Here is a 16515-nt window from a genome sequence, read left to right on the forward strand (position 1 = left end):
GCTTCCCTTTAACCCCCGGTACACCGCGATCGTGTTTGATCGCGGTGTGCAAGGGGTTAACGTGTCGGGGGCGGTCCGTGACCGCCCCTGACACATTGTGCCGTGTGTCAGCTGTGATAATCAGCTGACACCCGGCCGCGATCAGCGGCGCTCACCACGTGGGCGCCGCTGATCGCGCCGACGTACTATCCCGTCCCCGGTCATATGGGCCCTGGTACCGTGGACGGGATAGTACGTCGGATGGCAGGAAGGGGTTAAAAAAAAAATTAAAATAAAGGTGCATGTCTCAGAAAATGGTGATGGAAACAATTTTTTTCTTTCAATACTTAATAAAAAGTGGAAATCTTTGGCATCACTGTTCATAATCATATTTATCTGGAGAATTACGTTACAAGATTATTTTTAATACACAATGAAAGTCGTAACAATAACAGAATAGTGTGTGGATGGTGGTGGTGGGGATTGAAATTTCACCACTTTTGGATTTTTTCCCTTTTTTCAGTGCATTTGTATAGTAAATAATGTCATTCAAAACTACAATTCATCCTGACAAAGAAACAAGTCATCATATGCCTTAATGTGTTATGGCTCTTGCAAAAAGAGAAGGAAAACAATAAAAATCGAATACGAAAGATTCCCTGACCCTTGAAGGGTTAATATTGCTAATATGCTTGTTGAATTTCTACAAATATAATCTAATTTAAAACAGCCATTTTATGACTAAGAAATTACCTTCAGAAGCTCCAGACATTTTGTTATACATTTGCATGGGTATTATGGGTTCTTTTCAGTATTGTAAACTTTGAATTAATATTCCTAGCTTGGCCCGTGCAAAATTTTCACACATTGGTCGTCGGGGGCGCAGGCAATTTCAGCAAAAGCAAGCTGGTCAAATGTAAATGTATTTCATGAGCTGATGAACACAGACAGGTATTTATATATGTAGATTGGTAATACAATAAATTGGTTTGATAAGTAGAGGCCAAAAAATGTTTTCCGGTTGAGGTGCCACCTGCAGGTCCTTGTGTCTTTCTGTAGGTTTATGAAAATGAATGTTTAACCCCTTTCTGCCATCCGACGTACTATCCCGTCCATGGGACCTGGGCCCCTATGCCCATGGACGGGATAGTACGTCGGCGCGATCAGCGGCGCCCACGTGGTGAGCGCCGCTGATCGCGGCCGGGTGTCAGCTGATTATCACAGCTGACACCCGGCACAATGTGTCAGGGGCGGTCACGGACCGCCCCCGACACGTTAACCCCTTGCACACCGCGATCAAACATGATCGCGGTGTACCGGGGGTTAAAGGGAAGCATCGGCAGGGAGGGGGCTCCCTCCGTGCTTCCCTGAGCCCCCCACGGCAGCGCAATGTGCAGCGCTGCTGCGGGGGGCTCCTTTCCTCCAGGCCCCCGAATCCAAGATGGCGACGGGGGCCTGAGGAAGCTGGCTTCCTCAGTGCCTGCAAAGCGCAGGCATGAGGAAGCCTTCTGCAGTGCCTGTGTCTGATCGCTGATCTGTCACAGTGATCTGTGATGTGACAGATCAGCGATGTCCCACCTGGGACTATTTAATAAAGTAAAAAAAAAAAAAAAAAAAAAGTGTTAAAATAATTAAAAAAAAATCGCCAAATAAATTAGAAAAAAAAAAAAAATATTCCCCCAATAAATCCATTTTTTGGAAATAATAACAAAAAAAAAAACCAATAAAAGTACACATATTAGGTATCGCCGCGTCCGTAATGACCCGCCCTATAAAACTGTCCCATTAGTTAACCCCTTTAGCGAACCTCTTAAAAAATAAAAATAAAAAACGAAGCAAAAAATAATGATTTATTATCATACCACCAAACAAAAAGTGTAATAACGCGCGATCAAAAAGACGCATATAAATATCCATGGTACCGCTGAAAACGTCATCTTGTCCCGCAAAAAACGAGCCGCCACACAGCATCATCAGCAAAAAAATAAAAAAGTTATAGCTCGCAAAATAAAGCGATGCAAAAATAATTATTTTTTATATAAAATAGTTTTCATTGCATAAAACCGACAAAAACATAAAAAAACGACCTAAATGAGGTATCGCTGTAACCGTACTGACCCGAAGAATAAAACCGCTTTATCAATTTTACCGCACGCGGAACGGTGTAAACGCACCCCCCCAAAAGAAATTCATGAAACGCTGGTTTTTGTTCATTCTGCGTCCCAAAAATAGGAATAAAAAGCGATCAAAAAATGTCACGTGCCCGAAAATGGTACCAATAAAAACGTCAACTCGTCCCGCAAAAAATAAGACCTCACATGACTCGGTGGGTCAAAATACGGAAAAATTATAGCTCTCAATATGTGGTGATGCAAAAACTATTTTTACAATAAAAAGCGTCTTTTAGCGTGCGACAGCTGCCAAATATAAAAACCGCCATAAATAGTAAATCAAACCCCCCGATATCACCCCCTTAGTTAGGGAAAAATAATAAAATTAAAAAAAAAGTATTTATCTCCATTTTCCCATTAGGGTTAGGGCTAGGGTTAGGGCTAGGGGTGTATTGGGGTTAGGGTTGGAGTTATAATTGGGGGGTTTCCACTGTTTGGGCACATCAGGGGCTCTCCAAATGCAACATGGCGTCTGATCTCAATTCCAGCCAATTCTGAGTTGAAAAAGTCAAATGGTGCTCCTTCCCTTCCAAGCTCTGCCATGCGCCCAAACAGTGTTTTACCCCCACATGTAGGGTATCAGCCTACTCAGGACAAATTGCAAAACAATTTTTGGGGTCCAATTTTTCCTGTTACCCTTAGGAAAATAAAAAATTGGGGGCAAGAATATCATTTTTGTGGAAAAAAATGATTTTTTTAATTTTCACGTCCGAGTGTTATAAACTTCTGTGAAGCACTTGGGGGTTCAAAGTGCTCACCACACATCTAGATAAGTTCCGTGGGGGGGTCTAGTGTCCAAAATGGGGTCACTTGTGGGGAGTTTCATTAGTTTAGGTACATCAGGGGCTCTCCAAACGCACATGACACCCGCAGACCATTCCATCAAAGTCTGCATTCCAAAACGTCACTGCTTCCCTTCCGAGCCCCGACGTGTGTCCATACAGTAGTTTTCTCCCACATATGGGGTGTCAGCGTACTCAGGCCAAATTGGACAACAACTTTTGGGGTCCAATTTCTCCTGGTACCCTTGGGAAAATAAAAAAATGGTGACTAAAAGATCATGTTTGTGGAAAAAATACAATTTTTTTATTTTCACGCCCGGGCGTTATAAACTTCTGTGAAGCACTGGGGGGTTCAAAGTGCTCACCACACATCTAGATAAGTTCCTTGGGGGGTCTAGTTTACAAAATGGTGTCATTTGTGGGGGGTTTCCACTGTTTTGGTACATCAGGGGTTTTCCAAACGCGACATGGTGTCCGATCTCAATTCCAGCCAAAAACGTCAAATGGCGCTGCTTCCCTTCCGAGCTCTGCCATGCGCCCACATAGTGGTTTACCCCCACATGTGGGGTATCAGCGTACTCAGGACAAATTGCACAATAACTTTTAGGGTCCTGTTACCCTTGGGAAAATAAAAATTGGGGTGAAAAGATCATTTTTGTGGAAAAAATATGATTTTTTAATTGTACCGCTGTACGTTATAAACTTCTGTGAAGCCCTTGTGGGTTCAAAGTTCTCACCACATATCTAGATAAGTTCCTTGGGGGGTCTAGTTTCCAAAATGGGGTCACTTGTAGGGGGTTTTCACTGTTTAGGTACATCAGGGACTCTCCAAACGTGACATGGCGTCCAATCTGAATTCCAGCCAATTTTGCATTGAAAAAGTCAAACGGCGCTCCTTCCATTCTGAGCTCTGCCATGCACCGAAACAGTGGTTCCCCCCCACATATCAGGTATCTGTGTACTCAGGACAAATTGCACAATAACTTTTGCAGTCCAATTTCTCCTGTTACCCTTGGTAAAATTAAAAAAAATTGAACCTGAAGTATTTTTTTTATGAAAAAAAGTTAGATGTTCATTTTTTTTTAAATATTCAAAAAAATTCCTGTGACGCACCTAAAGGGTTAATAAACTTCTTGAATGTGGTTTTGAGCACTTTAAGGGGTGCAGTTTTTAGAATGGTGTCACTTTTGGGTATTTTCTATCATATAGACCCCTCAAAGTGGCTTCAAATGTGATGTGGTCCTAAAAATAAAATGGTGTTGTAAAAATGAGAAATCGCTGGTCAACTTTTAACCCTTATAACTTCCTAACAAAAAAAAATTTTGGTTCCAAAATTGTGTTGATGTAAAGTAAACATGTGGGAAATGTTAGTTATCAAGTTTTTTGTGTGCCGTATCTCTGTGATTTAAGGGCATAAAAATTCAAAGTTGGAAAATTGCGAAATTTTCAAAATTTTCGCCAAATTTCCATTTTTCTCACAAATAAACGCAAGTTATTTGAATGAAATTTTACCACTAACATGAAGTACAATATGTCACGAGAAAACAATGTCAGAATCACCGGGATCCATGGAAGCGTTCCAGAGTTATGACCTCATAAAGGTACAGTGGTCAGAATTGTAAAAATTGGCCCGGTCATGAACGTGCAAACCACCCTTGGGGGTGAAGCGGTTAAACTGTATTGAGTGATAAAGTCGTGAATGTGTGGCTTGTTTGGCTGCTTTCTTGCTGAAGGGAGCAAGTTTACCTTTCAAATGGTGTATCGTGTGTGTGGGGCGAAGTCATCAGCGAAAAAGCAGTGCATGTTTACAAATGTTTTGGTAGTGTGCTTTTGGGTACTGTGGTGCCACCTGCAGGTAATTTTTTCTTACTGCAAGTTTATGAAAATTAATGTTTAAACTGTATTTTGTGATCAAATCATGAATGTGTGGTTTGTTTGGCTATTTTCTTGCTGAAGGGGGCAAGTTTACCTTTCAAATGGTGTATCATTTGTGTGTGTGTGTGTGTGTGTGTGTGTGTGTGTGTGTGTGTGTGCAGTATGAACGGGGATACAAAGGAATCACCGAAAAACAGTGTTTAGAAATAATAGAATAGATACTCATGAATTTGCCATAGTTTATTAGAAATGTAAATATGTGTTCTATGATTGTTATTAAAAGATTAGTAGCACAATCAATAACACTACATGACATTACACTGATTTATTAAAAGTCTAAGTTTGTCACAGATTTGTCTATTTTCTATTGAATCCCACTACTTTTCCTGCAATTTGTAAGGAAATATTTTTATAGAAAAGTTATAAAAGATTGTCATGAAAAAACCTCAAACACGCACAGAACCTATCACATCCACAGGGGGCTTATTTTAGTTATCCCGCCGCTGCCCCATATGTGATGAAAAAACAGCAACCTAGTCTGTCGACCTATCAATTTACCGCAGGGGGGCTTATTTTAGTTATCCCACTGCTGCCGCCAATATGTTACGAACTGCCAGGATTTATGTATCCCACTTTCCAGTTCCGCTTTGGAACTCACAGCTCTCCGGCGCCCCCCTTACCCTCAGGTCTCTCAGGGAACTGCACCTAAGATAGTCACCGGATGGGCCTGCTTGGATGTGTACTGGCTATTAGGCATGCTGCAGCGAGAGAATTATAACTAATCCTAGCCGCAGCCAGACAATAAGCTTATAAAACCCCTTCTGTCACTGCCAGCTTGGCCCAACTAGCCCAGGCCACACTTCGCTGCCACCAGCTCCGATTTCTTAATTAAGGGGTTCGAAGCCAACCCAAATTAGTAGCGTAATTCACTTCAGAGACATGCAGATATGTTATAGAGCATGGAGAAACAAAGCTAGTAATTTTATATTTTACTCCAAAAAGGTAGGCAGTGTTTACAGTAGGTATAAAAAGATTTTACAATATGAGACAATTAAAGTATGTACAGACAATTTCAAAATAACAGGGACTAAAGAAGAAGCACTTTTGCTTAAGTCATTTCAGGCAGACCATGCTGGTGGGAGGGGCGATACATCACAATGCATCACAGACTCGTACTGTATCAGGCTTCCAAGGCAAGAGAGTCCCCCAGACTGAGCTAGGACTAACTTTTACCTCTGGGTCATGACATCACTAAAGGGGCTGAGTTATGGCAGCCCTCCTCTTTTCTCAGGGTTGGAACCTTTCTAAGAAAACTTATTAGCTACATACAGTACCTCGGATGGAGAACCTAGCAGAATAATGGCAGAACCATCACTCATCTTGTTTTGGAATTAGCTTCCTATCAACTCTAAACATGGAGGGGCTATTCAACTCCGTTCAGGAGAAATCCATTTCTCGTATTCTGCTGGTGCTAGAGTTTACGTGAAAGCGCGGAAGTGTAGCTCTAGCGAAGCACGTCCCAAATATGTATCTTTCATATATCTATCACTGATTGGGACCGAGTTATCCCATATTTAATATCTCCCACACACACACAAAGGGAAAGCACACGCTCTTTTTACACAAAGGACTAATTAACACATTCCTTAGGGAGGAGTGAGGAAGGAGTGTTGGATTACATGTAAGCAGAGAGAAAGAAAGCTGACGGAGGGAGAAAGGAGGGGGGGAGTCAAAAAACCTACAGCGTGCTCTGCACAGACCTAATGGACGTGTGTGAATGTTCTAGAATGGTGTGATGAGAAAGAAAACCATACATCATAGTTACATTATTGTGACAAAGATCAATATATTTAATAAGATTATATTATACTAAAATAAATCTTTTGTTCTCAGCAGGTGACTGTTTCAAAAGTGCAAAGGGACATCTAATATCTTCAGATTGGAAAGCAGATGATCATCAGATCACACAAATTTCATATGAAGAGCATGTCAGTATCCCAGATAATCCAACTGCCCTCCACAGCAAAGATCTATCATCACATCCTTTTCAACAGATCCTATCTTCTAAATCATTAGAGAAAAATAACAGGAGGGATGTTGACCATGAAAGATCTGAGAAAAGTCAAACAGAAGCAAGGACATTTTCATGTTCAGAATGTGGTAAATGTTTTACGACTAGTTCAAAACTTGCTACACATCAGAGAATTCACACAGAGGAGAAGCCATATTCATGCTCTATATGTGGAACAATTTTTAACCGTTACTGGAATCTCATTAGACATGAGAGGAATCACAAAGGAGAGAAGCCATTTTCATGCTTAGAATGCGGGAAAGGTTTTCTTCAGAAATCAAATCTTTCTCAACATCAAAAATGTCATCTGCGGGAGAAGCCGTATTCATGTTCAGAATGTGAGAAAAGTTTTAAACGAAAATCAGGTCTTATTAAACATCAAAGAGTTCACACAGGGGAGAAACCATTCTTATGCACAGAATGTGGGAAGTGTTTTAGCCAAAATTCACTTCTTGCTAAGCATATGAGATGTCACACAGGAGAGAAGCCATATTCATGTTTAGAATGTGGGAAATGTTTTACTCAGAAATCAACTCTTGTTGACCATCAAAAAATTCATACAGGCGAGAAGCCATTTTCATGCCTAGAATGTGGAAAATGTTTCTCTAAAAAATCACATCTTATTGGCCATCAAAGATCTCATACAGGGGAGAAGCCATTTACATGTTCAGAATGTGGGAAGTATTTTAAACGAAAGTCAGACCTTGTTAACCATCAGACAATTCACACTGGGGAGAAGCCATTCTGACTTGCAGTGTTTTAGGAGTGTTATAACCAAAAATCATATTGTGCTAAACATCGGAGAAGTCACATCGGAGAGAAGCCATTTTCATGCTTAGAATGCTGGAATTGATTTTCTGGTGAATCAAATTTTGTTGACCATTCAAACGGGAGACTCCATATTCATGTCCTTAATGTACTTACTGTTTTACAGCAAATTGATTGTTTGACTCAAATTATTGTTGAATTTGTAGGAACTTTCTGAATCTTGTGTAGTCAGACATTTTGCAGTTCGCTTCATTTGAATTGTTGAAAATTGCCACTGCCATTTTACAAATTGCATCCAACAGACAATGTCACATGAACTTGAGGTGCGGCTAGGTTATTTTCCACATAATGTCCTACAGCTATCACATCATATGGCCATACAATAAGGAGGGACTATCATAGCCTGTATGAAAGCAGAGGCAGGGAATGCAGCAGACATTTTATGGCGAATCTGGATAGTGGGAAGACATCAAACCTTAGCGACAGAAATAAGGAGAGCTATAAACCAGTGAACAAATTATACAGAGGGGAAGTGCTACCCTGTTCAAATTTGCATTCATGTAGAAGCAGGCAAAAAATAAATGTTTAACCCTGTCAGCTCCTCTCAAAGTATGTACACCACAAAAGATTGATTCTTTTTTAGTTTAATTTGACTTGTATACATCCTCAAAAAAACAAACCTTGACCCAACTGCTATGCCCAGCTATCGCCCCATATCACTGCTCCCATTTGCTTCCAAGCTCCTCGAGCAGCACGTCCATGCTCATCTTTTCTCCCACCTCTCATCTAACTCCCTCCTTGACATCCTCCAATCTGGCTTCCGCCCCCACCACTCCACTGAAACTGCCCTAACCAAAATTACTAATGACTTACTCACAGCCAAAGCTAACAGACAGTTCTCCATCCTCCTTCTCGACCTGTCCTCTGCCTTCAACACAGTCGACCACTGTCTACTGCTACAGATTCTTTCTTCCCTTGGCATCAAAGACCTTGCCCTGTCCTGGATTGCCTCATACTTTTCTGACCACACATTTAGCGTTTCCCACACTACCTCCTCATCCTGTCCTCTCTCTGTTGGAGTCCCCCAAGGCTTTGTCCTTGGGCCCCTACTTTTTTCCATCTATACCCTTGGCCTAGGAGGACGACACTCAGATCTACCTCTCTGGCCCAGATGTCACCTCTCTGCTGTCAAGAATCCCAGACTGTCTATGAGCCATATCCTCCTTTTTCACCTCTCGCTTTCTAAAACACAATGTAGACAAAACTGAACTCATTATTTTTTCTCCATCTCACATATCTTCCCTTCCCGATCTATCTATTATGGTAAACGGCATCACGCTGTCTCTCGCACCTGAAATCCGCTGCCTCGGAGTAAGGGCCCCGTTACACATAACGATGTCCCAGCGATCCCACCAACGATCCGACATGGGTGGGATCGCTGTGACATCGTTAGGCTGATCTCTGGTGAGCTGTCACATAGACTGCCCCTCCAGCGATCAGGACCAGCGATGCGTGCTGGCCAGCAGGAGACCAACGATCAAAAAATGGCCCAGGACGATCGACCACGATCAGCGATACCCGACAGGGGGGCTGGTCTTTGATCCCCGTCACACACCGCTATATCGCTGGCAAGATCGCTGTGGCGTCACAAAATCAGCGATCTCACTGGCGATATTGCTGTGTGTGATGGGGCCTTAACTCTTGACTCTGCCCTGTCCTTCAAAGCACACATTCAAGCTGTTGCCACCTCCTGTCGCCTCCAACTCAAAAATATTTCCAGAATCTGTCCCTTCCTCCACCCTCAATCTACTAAAACTCTTGTACATGCCCTCATCATCTCCCGCCTTGACTACTGCCTCCCTGCTAACTCTTTTGCACTACTTCAGTCTGTCCTAAACTCTGCTGCCCGACTAATCCACCTCTCTTCTTGCTACTCCCCTGTCTCTCCACTCTGCAAATCCCTCCACTGGCTCCCAATTCCCCAACAAATCCAGTTCAAACTACTAACACTGATCCACAAAGCCATCCACAACCTGTCCCCTCCCTATATCTCTATCTCTGAACTAATCTCCCAATATCTTCCCTCACGTAATCTTTGATCCTCCCAAGACCTCCTACTCCCCTCCACACTTATTCGTTCCTCACACAACTGCCTCCAAAATTTCTCCCGAATATACCCCATCCTCTGGAACTCCATGCCTCAACACGTCAGGTTATCTACTACCCTCGATCCTTCAAATGGAACCTGAAAACCCATCTTTTCAGGAAAGCCTACAGCCTGCAATAACCATTCTGCCGCCTTCCCACCACCCGAGCTGCCGCCTCACCACCGCCCGAGCTGCCGCCTCACCACCACCAGAGCTGCTGCACCCCTGACCTTCTGTCTCTTCCCCACTATCCCGTAGAGTGTAAGTCCGCAAGGACAGGGTCCTCTCTCCTCTGCACCAGTCTGTCACTGTAAATTTGTTTACTGTTCACGACATCTATAACTTTGTATGTAACCCCCTTCTCATGTACAGCACCATGGAATTAATGGTGCTATATAAATAAATAATAATACATGGTTTGTTGCCAGTGTTGTTTTTTGGTGAGTACATAGCATTTCTTTGTTGCTTCTGGAAATAACAACATTGGAGCTGCAAACAGAAGAGACGGTAGTGACATTTTGAGTCAGTGCCAATCTAAAGGTGGGAAGCAAAGAGCTTAAGACATTTCCCAAACTGAGACAACTGTCAGCTGATTTAAGCATAATGCTGATGATTGTGCTATGGATGCGAAATGGCCACCAAATCGGGTGGGTTAGAAGGGGTTTACTTCACCAGAAGAGGAGGTTGGTGGCATTGACATTAAAGAGAATCTGTCACCTTTTTTTTTGACAATCAGCTGCCGGCATTGACATCGGGCTTAGCTACAGCATTCTGTAATGCTGTAGATAAGCCCCCGATGTAACCTGAAAGATAAGAAAAACACATTAGATTATACTCACCGGAGGGGGCGGTCCGGTCCGATGGGTTTCGCGGTTCGGGACGGCGCCTCCCATCATACGATGCCGTCCTCTTCTTCCCTTCCTGTCGTGGCTCTGGCGCAGGCGCACTGCTCTGCCCTGTTGAGGGCAGAGCAGAGTCCTGCAGTGTGCAGGTGTTTGGAGAGGTCTGGCGCCTGTGCACTGCAGTATTCTGCTCTGCCCTCAACAGGGCAGAGCAGTGCGCCTGCGCCAGAGCCACGACAGGAAGGGAAGAAGAGGACGGCATCGTATGATGGGAGGCGCCGGACCGGACCGCCCCCTCCGGTGAGTATAATCTAAAGTGTTTTTCTTATCTTTCAGGTTACATCGGGGGCTTATGTACAGCATTACAGAATGCTGTAGGTAAGCCCCTGATGTCAATGCCGGCAGTTGAGAGTCCAAAAAAAGGGTGACAGATTCCCTTTTAAAGAGTGGAGCTGCCTACTGCTGATGCCACTGGTTTGATCAGTCATAAGATCTGCCTGCTTGTCCTTTATTTCTATAATGCTGCCAACATTGCTGATGCGGGAAGTTTTCAAGATGCTTAGGCTAGTATTGCTTTAGTGTCTGCCTTAATAATTAATTCATGTGAGTTTTAATGGATTAAGAAATAATTTTAAGTCTTACTAACAAGAGAAGATGAGTACTGGGCTTTCATTTTTCTGTTTGGTTCAACGCAGTACAAAGCCCTTTAGCTGGGTGGGATTTTTCTACTACACAGTCCAGATATGTTTCATCAAATGAATTTTCAGGAGATTTCTTTATGAAAGTGAGCTAAAAATATTGCGCTTTATCTTGATGACAGTTCCGATACCCGACTATTGTATGGACATCTTCTGCCTATCCATCACTTTTTGTCTGTCCATTTTTTTTTTTTTGAACACTTTCCAACTTGGCTTCCACACTTTCTGTCCTTTGACATTCCCACTCTTATCACGGGGGACTTTAACACCCTCATTGATAATCCACTCTCTCCATCTGCCACTCATTTTCTATTTCTAACTTCCTATACTAGATCGCTTAGGGTACCGTTACACATAGCGACGCTCCAGCGATCCCGACAACGATATGGCATGGTAAGGATCGCTGGTACGTCGCTACATGGTCACTAGTAAGCTGTCAAATAGGCAGATCTACTCAACACAGCAACAATACAGCGATCCCTCGGCAGTCGTTGGGACCTTGTCACATAGCAGCTATTCTGACTCAGACCTCGATAGGCGTGCTTCAACGAGGTCGCTCATCATTGTTATGGCGTCAAACACAGCGATGCATGCTGGCCAGCGGGACGCCAATGATCAAAAAATGGCCTAGGACATTCCAGCACGATCAGCGATATCGCAGCGGGGGAGCCGGTCGCCGCTATGTGTCACACGTAGCGAGGTAGCTGTTGCGTCACAAAACCTGTGACATTTCAGCGATCTCGCTAACGATCTCGCTGTGTGTGACGGGGCCTTTAGTGAGCATAGGCTGCCATTTTTCTCTGCAGTGCAAGTCCTGTTTACACTGGATGAACAATTATCTTTTATTTTGCAAAAGATTAACCTGTTTACAGCGAAAGATAATAGTGAAAGGAGTGTTTTTTTTAACAACGCCCATTCACCATTATTTTGTAGTGCACATGCCCATTTATTTCCCACAAATAAAGAGGGGAATATACTGGACCTGGTCTTCCAGTTTTGTTCAGTGTATGATTTTACCAACTCTGCTCTCCCATTTTCTGACCACAACTAACTAAGGACATCCCTACATTCCATATACACATATAGACATCTACATGCCATAAATACTCTCTCTGATACCAATATTTTTCTAGACTTTGATTCAATCTTAATCAATACTGATGAGGGTACGCGCTCGGATAACGGTGTTATCCGAGCACGCTCGGGTGTTATCAGAGTATCTCGGGCGTGTTCAGATAATAAGTTCGAGTCCGTGCGGCTGTTAGACAGTCACAAAACATGCAGCCACAGGGGCTCGAACATTTTATCCGAGTATGCCCAGGGTACTCGGATAACACGTTATCCGAGCATGTTTGCTCGTCATCACTATTAAACAACAATCAAATGGAAATGTTTTTTACATACGAAATAGGACCAAGAAAGTGTTAGGCATCAGGTTTCTGCGTCTGCTCTGCAGGAATCCAGAGCCTCACATTCTGCGGTCTCCTGCTGTCTTTCTACTGCAGAGGAGATTACTTTTCAGCAGACAGTTCCACGTGTCCCTTCTTAAACCTGGCAATCTTGCCGCCTCTGATACCTTCCACGTGTCCCGGTTTTCCGTGTCACCTACCGGGACACCAGACTTGCCTTCAGACAAGTCTGAGGCCTATGCCTCTGATGGGCACAGGGTGGTGGATTGGAAGGCTCAGAGAGGAGGGGGCCCTAGGAGGGGGGGTAATGTTAGGCGTCAGGTTTCTGCGTCTGCTCTGCAGGAATCCAGAGCCTCACATTCTGCGTCTCATGCTGTCTTTCTACTGCAGAGGAGATTACTTTGCAGCAAAATGCTCCAGAGACTAAGTCCCTCTGTGCTCCTACTGGGCATGCTCACGAGACGATCTCCCATTGGAGATCGGGAGTCATGTGCCCAGGTCCTGTTCCAGATCTCTATTTTATAGCAGATTGGTACGGACCAGTTTAATTAAAACTTAACTTTTAATCAACCTTTAAAAACATATATCAACAAAAAGTGCCATACAAAGTGCTCGTGCTGAAGTGAATAAAAATTGTTCAATGCCGCCTGAAATAAACCATATAGGACAATAGGGCACTTGTTATATCATTTTATACCTTATTTACAGCAGCCTCTTAGTGTTGCATACGTATAGGGCCTCAGTCCCTCAACCCAGATATAACAAAGAATAGCCTATAGCTCCACATATAAATTGTTCTTTTATGGTTATTGCTGTTTTCTAGGCTCCAATATAGTCCGTAAAGGACATTAATAAACCAAAGAGTGAGCCACTGTACACATATCGAACACCCTCAGAAAGAAAATATATAGAGTCTCCTTTAAATTACTGACCACATATCTCCTTTCTAGTGTATAAATAGATCATGTATTTATCCTCAGATATCGTTGTTTTTCATAGCGATACCCGAATACTGCTCACAGCAAGGGGGCTCCACATGTCAGCGAATCGCTGGGTAGCTCGATTCCCTCTGTATATCTCCCAACGCGTTTCATCTACCACAAATTCATCAGGGGAGTAGTGGCATTTGTGTCCGGTGGCATTGCGCGCCATATCGCGCTCTCATTATCTTTTATATACACTCAGAAGTCCCGTGGTCTATCCCTATTTCCGGACGCCGGGGCTGGCACTTCTGGTTTTCATCTTACTTAGACCCCTAGACTCCACTCCTGCCCCACTTCCTGGGCGTGTCTAAGGGCCGAAGACGTCACATCCGGTGACGCGTATTAGCCGGATCATATGCCCCACTTCCTGGGTTCGTCTGAGTATCGGCGGCGTCACATCCGGTATAAACAGCGATGTAAACACATCGCGTTCATGTGACTCGCCCGTGCCCATGGCAACCAGACGCTGTTGTGCATATCTAATTAGAGCGTTAGGCGTCTAGTTCCCTAGAGTGGGGCTCGGGCCGGAAAAATTATACACCTATTCCCATTTAAATATAACCAATATCGGTGGCTTGGAGAAGTGTATAATTAAAAGAAATCATTGATGTGGTTCCATCAAGGATAGATTAGTCAGTAGCCATTTTTCCTTAAACACTAATAGTAGGCCTACCTGGTTGGGTACCCAACCCAAAGGGTGCTATAAGTGTGGCAACTGCAAATATTGCGCATCAATTACACAGGACACTATTTTCCGCAGTAGTGTCACAAGAAGAACTTTTCCTATACAGCAGTTTATCAATTGCAGATCGGTTGGAGTTGTGTATAAGATTACCTGTAGATGCAGTTTAGAATATGTTGGTAAAACCAAGAGAGAGCTCAGAGTGAGAGTGGGAGAGCACCACAGGGACATCATAAACAAACGAGACACACCTGTGGCGAATCACATCAACTAGGCCCACAATGGGGATGCTAAGGCTGTCAGTTTCATAGGCATTGAAAAAGTCCCAAAAAATCAAAGAGGAGGAGACTGGGATAAGCGAATCCTTCAGAGAGAAACTTTCTGGATCTTCTCACTACGAACAGTACATCCTAAGGGACTTAATGAACTTCTCACCTATTCTTCCTTCTTGTAGGGAGGACTTTAATAGGGCCATCAAAGTATAGGGAGAGCCGCCGTTGAGTGGGGGCGCCACTTGCGCAGGAATTAGGGTGCCAACCTCCGCGTTAGGTAGGTGACATATAGAGAGGGTATAATAGGGTAAGTTCTAGTGAGCACCCTTCTCTATCCTTCCCAAAAAGGTCCGTGGTGCCCAGTATATACCATGCAACACCTATTAACCAATAGGACATTTTGATTATTATAATCTGGTAGATATTTTTTCCTCTGGAAAGTTTAATTATACGTTTTGTATCCTGATTATGGTGTAAAAATTTTTGGATCTAGGAATGCACTGAAAATGTCCCCTATTTGGGTTTATCAGCAAAAGATAGAAAATAGTTTTGCTGATTTCTTTTAATTATACACTTCTCCAAGCCACCGATATTGGTTATATTAAAATGGGAATAGGTGTATAATTTTTCCGGCCCGAGCCCCACTCTAGGGAACGAGACGCCTAACGCTCTAATTAGATATGCACAACAGCGTCTGGTTGCCATGGGCACGGGCGAGTCACATGAACGCGATGTGTTTACATCGCTGTTTATACCGGATGTGACGCCGCCGATACTCAGACGAACCCAGGAAGTGGGGCATATGATCCGGCTAATACGCGTCACCGGATGTGACGTCTTCGGCCCTTAGACACGCCCAGGAAGTGGGGCAGGAGAGGAGTCTAGGGGTCTAAGTAAGATGAAAACCGGAAGTGCCAGCCCCGGCGTCCGGAAATAGGGATAGACCGCGGGACTTCTGAGTGTATATAAAAGATAATGAGAGCGCGATATGGCGCGCAATGCCACCGGACACAAATGCCACTACTCCCCTGATGAATTTGTGGTAGATGAAACGCGTTGGGAGATATACAGAGGGAATCGAGCTACCCAGCGATTCACTGACATGTGGAGCCCCCTAGCTGTGAGCAGTATTCGGGTATCGCTATAAAAAACAACGATATCTGAGGATAAGTACATGATCTATTTATACACTAGAAAGGAGATATGTGGTCAGTAATTTAAAGGAGACTCTATATAATTTCTGTCTGAGGGTGTTCGATATGTGTACAGTGGCTCACTCTTTGGTTTATTAATGTCCTTTACGGACTATATTGGAGCCTAGAAAACAGCAATAACCATAAAAGGACAATTTATATGTGGAGCTATAGGCTATTCTTTGTTATATCTGGGTTGAGGGACTGAGGCCCTATACGTATGCAACACTAAGAGGCTGCTGTAAATAAGGTATAAAATGATATAACGAGTGCCCTATTGTCCTATATGGTTTATTTCAGGCGGCATTGAACAATTTTTATTCACTTCAGCACGAGCACTTTGTATGGCACTTTTTGTTGATATATGTTTTTAAAGGTTGATTAAAAGTTAAGTTTTTATTAAACTGGTCCATACCAATCTGCTATAAAATACACATCTCGCTATTGGTAGATATACCCCTGCTATTTTTTTCCTGTTCCAGATCTCATTGGTCCATCTCGGAGATCTGGAAGGTCCCGCACGGCTATATAGACTATACTGCTATGTCTGAATGGTGACGGATGTATGATTCTGGTGACTGACTTATTATGAAACCCCTTCCCTCTGATATTACGCATGTGGTTAGGGAATTAGTTCAGTAGT

General features: G+C 43.4%; 1 pseudogene; it reads left to right on the forward strand.

Moving 5' to 3' along the window:
• The window catches only part of LOC141051084 (uncharacterized), a 30674-nt pseudogene extending 20462 nt beyond the window's left edge, over positions 1 to 10212 (forward strand).
• Positions 10213 to 16515: the final 6303 nt, after the last annotated feature.

The sequence above is a fragment of the Dendrobates tinctorius genome, unplaced genomic scaffold (genome assembly GCF_039654945.1).
Source record: "Dendrobates tinctorius isolate UK_male_01 unplaced genomic scaffold, ASM3965494v1 ptg000155l, whole genome shotgun sequence".
NCBI classification, from domain to species: Eukaryota; Metazoa; Chordata; class Amphibia; order Anura; family Dendrobatidae; genus Dendrobates; species Dendrobates tinctorius.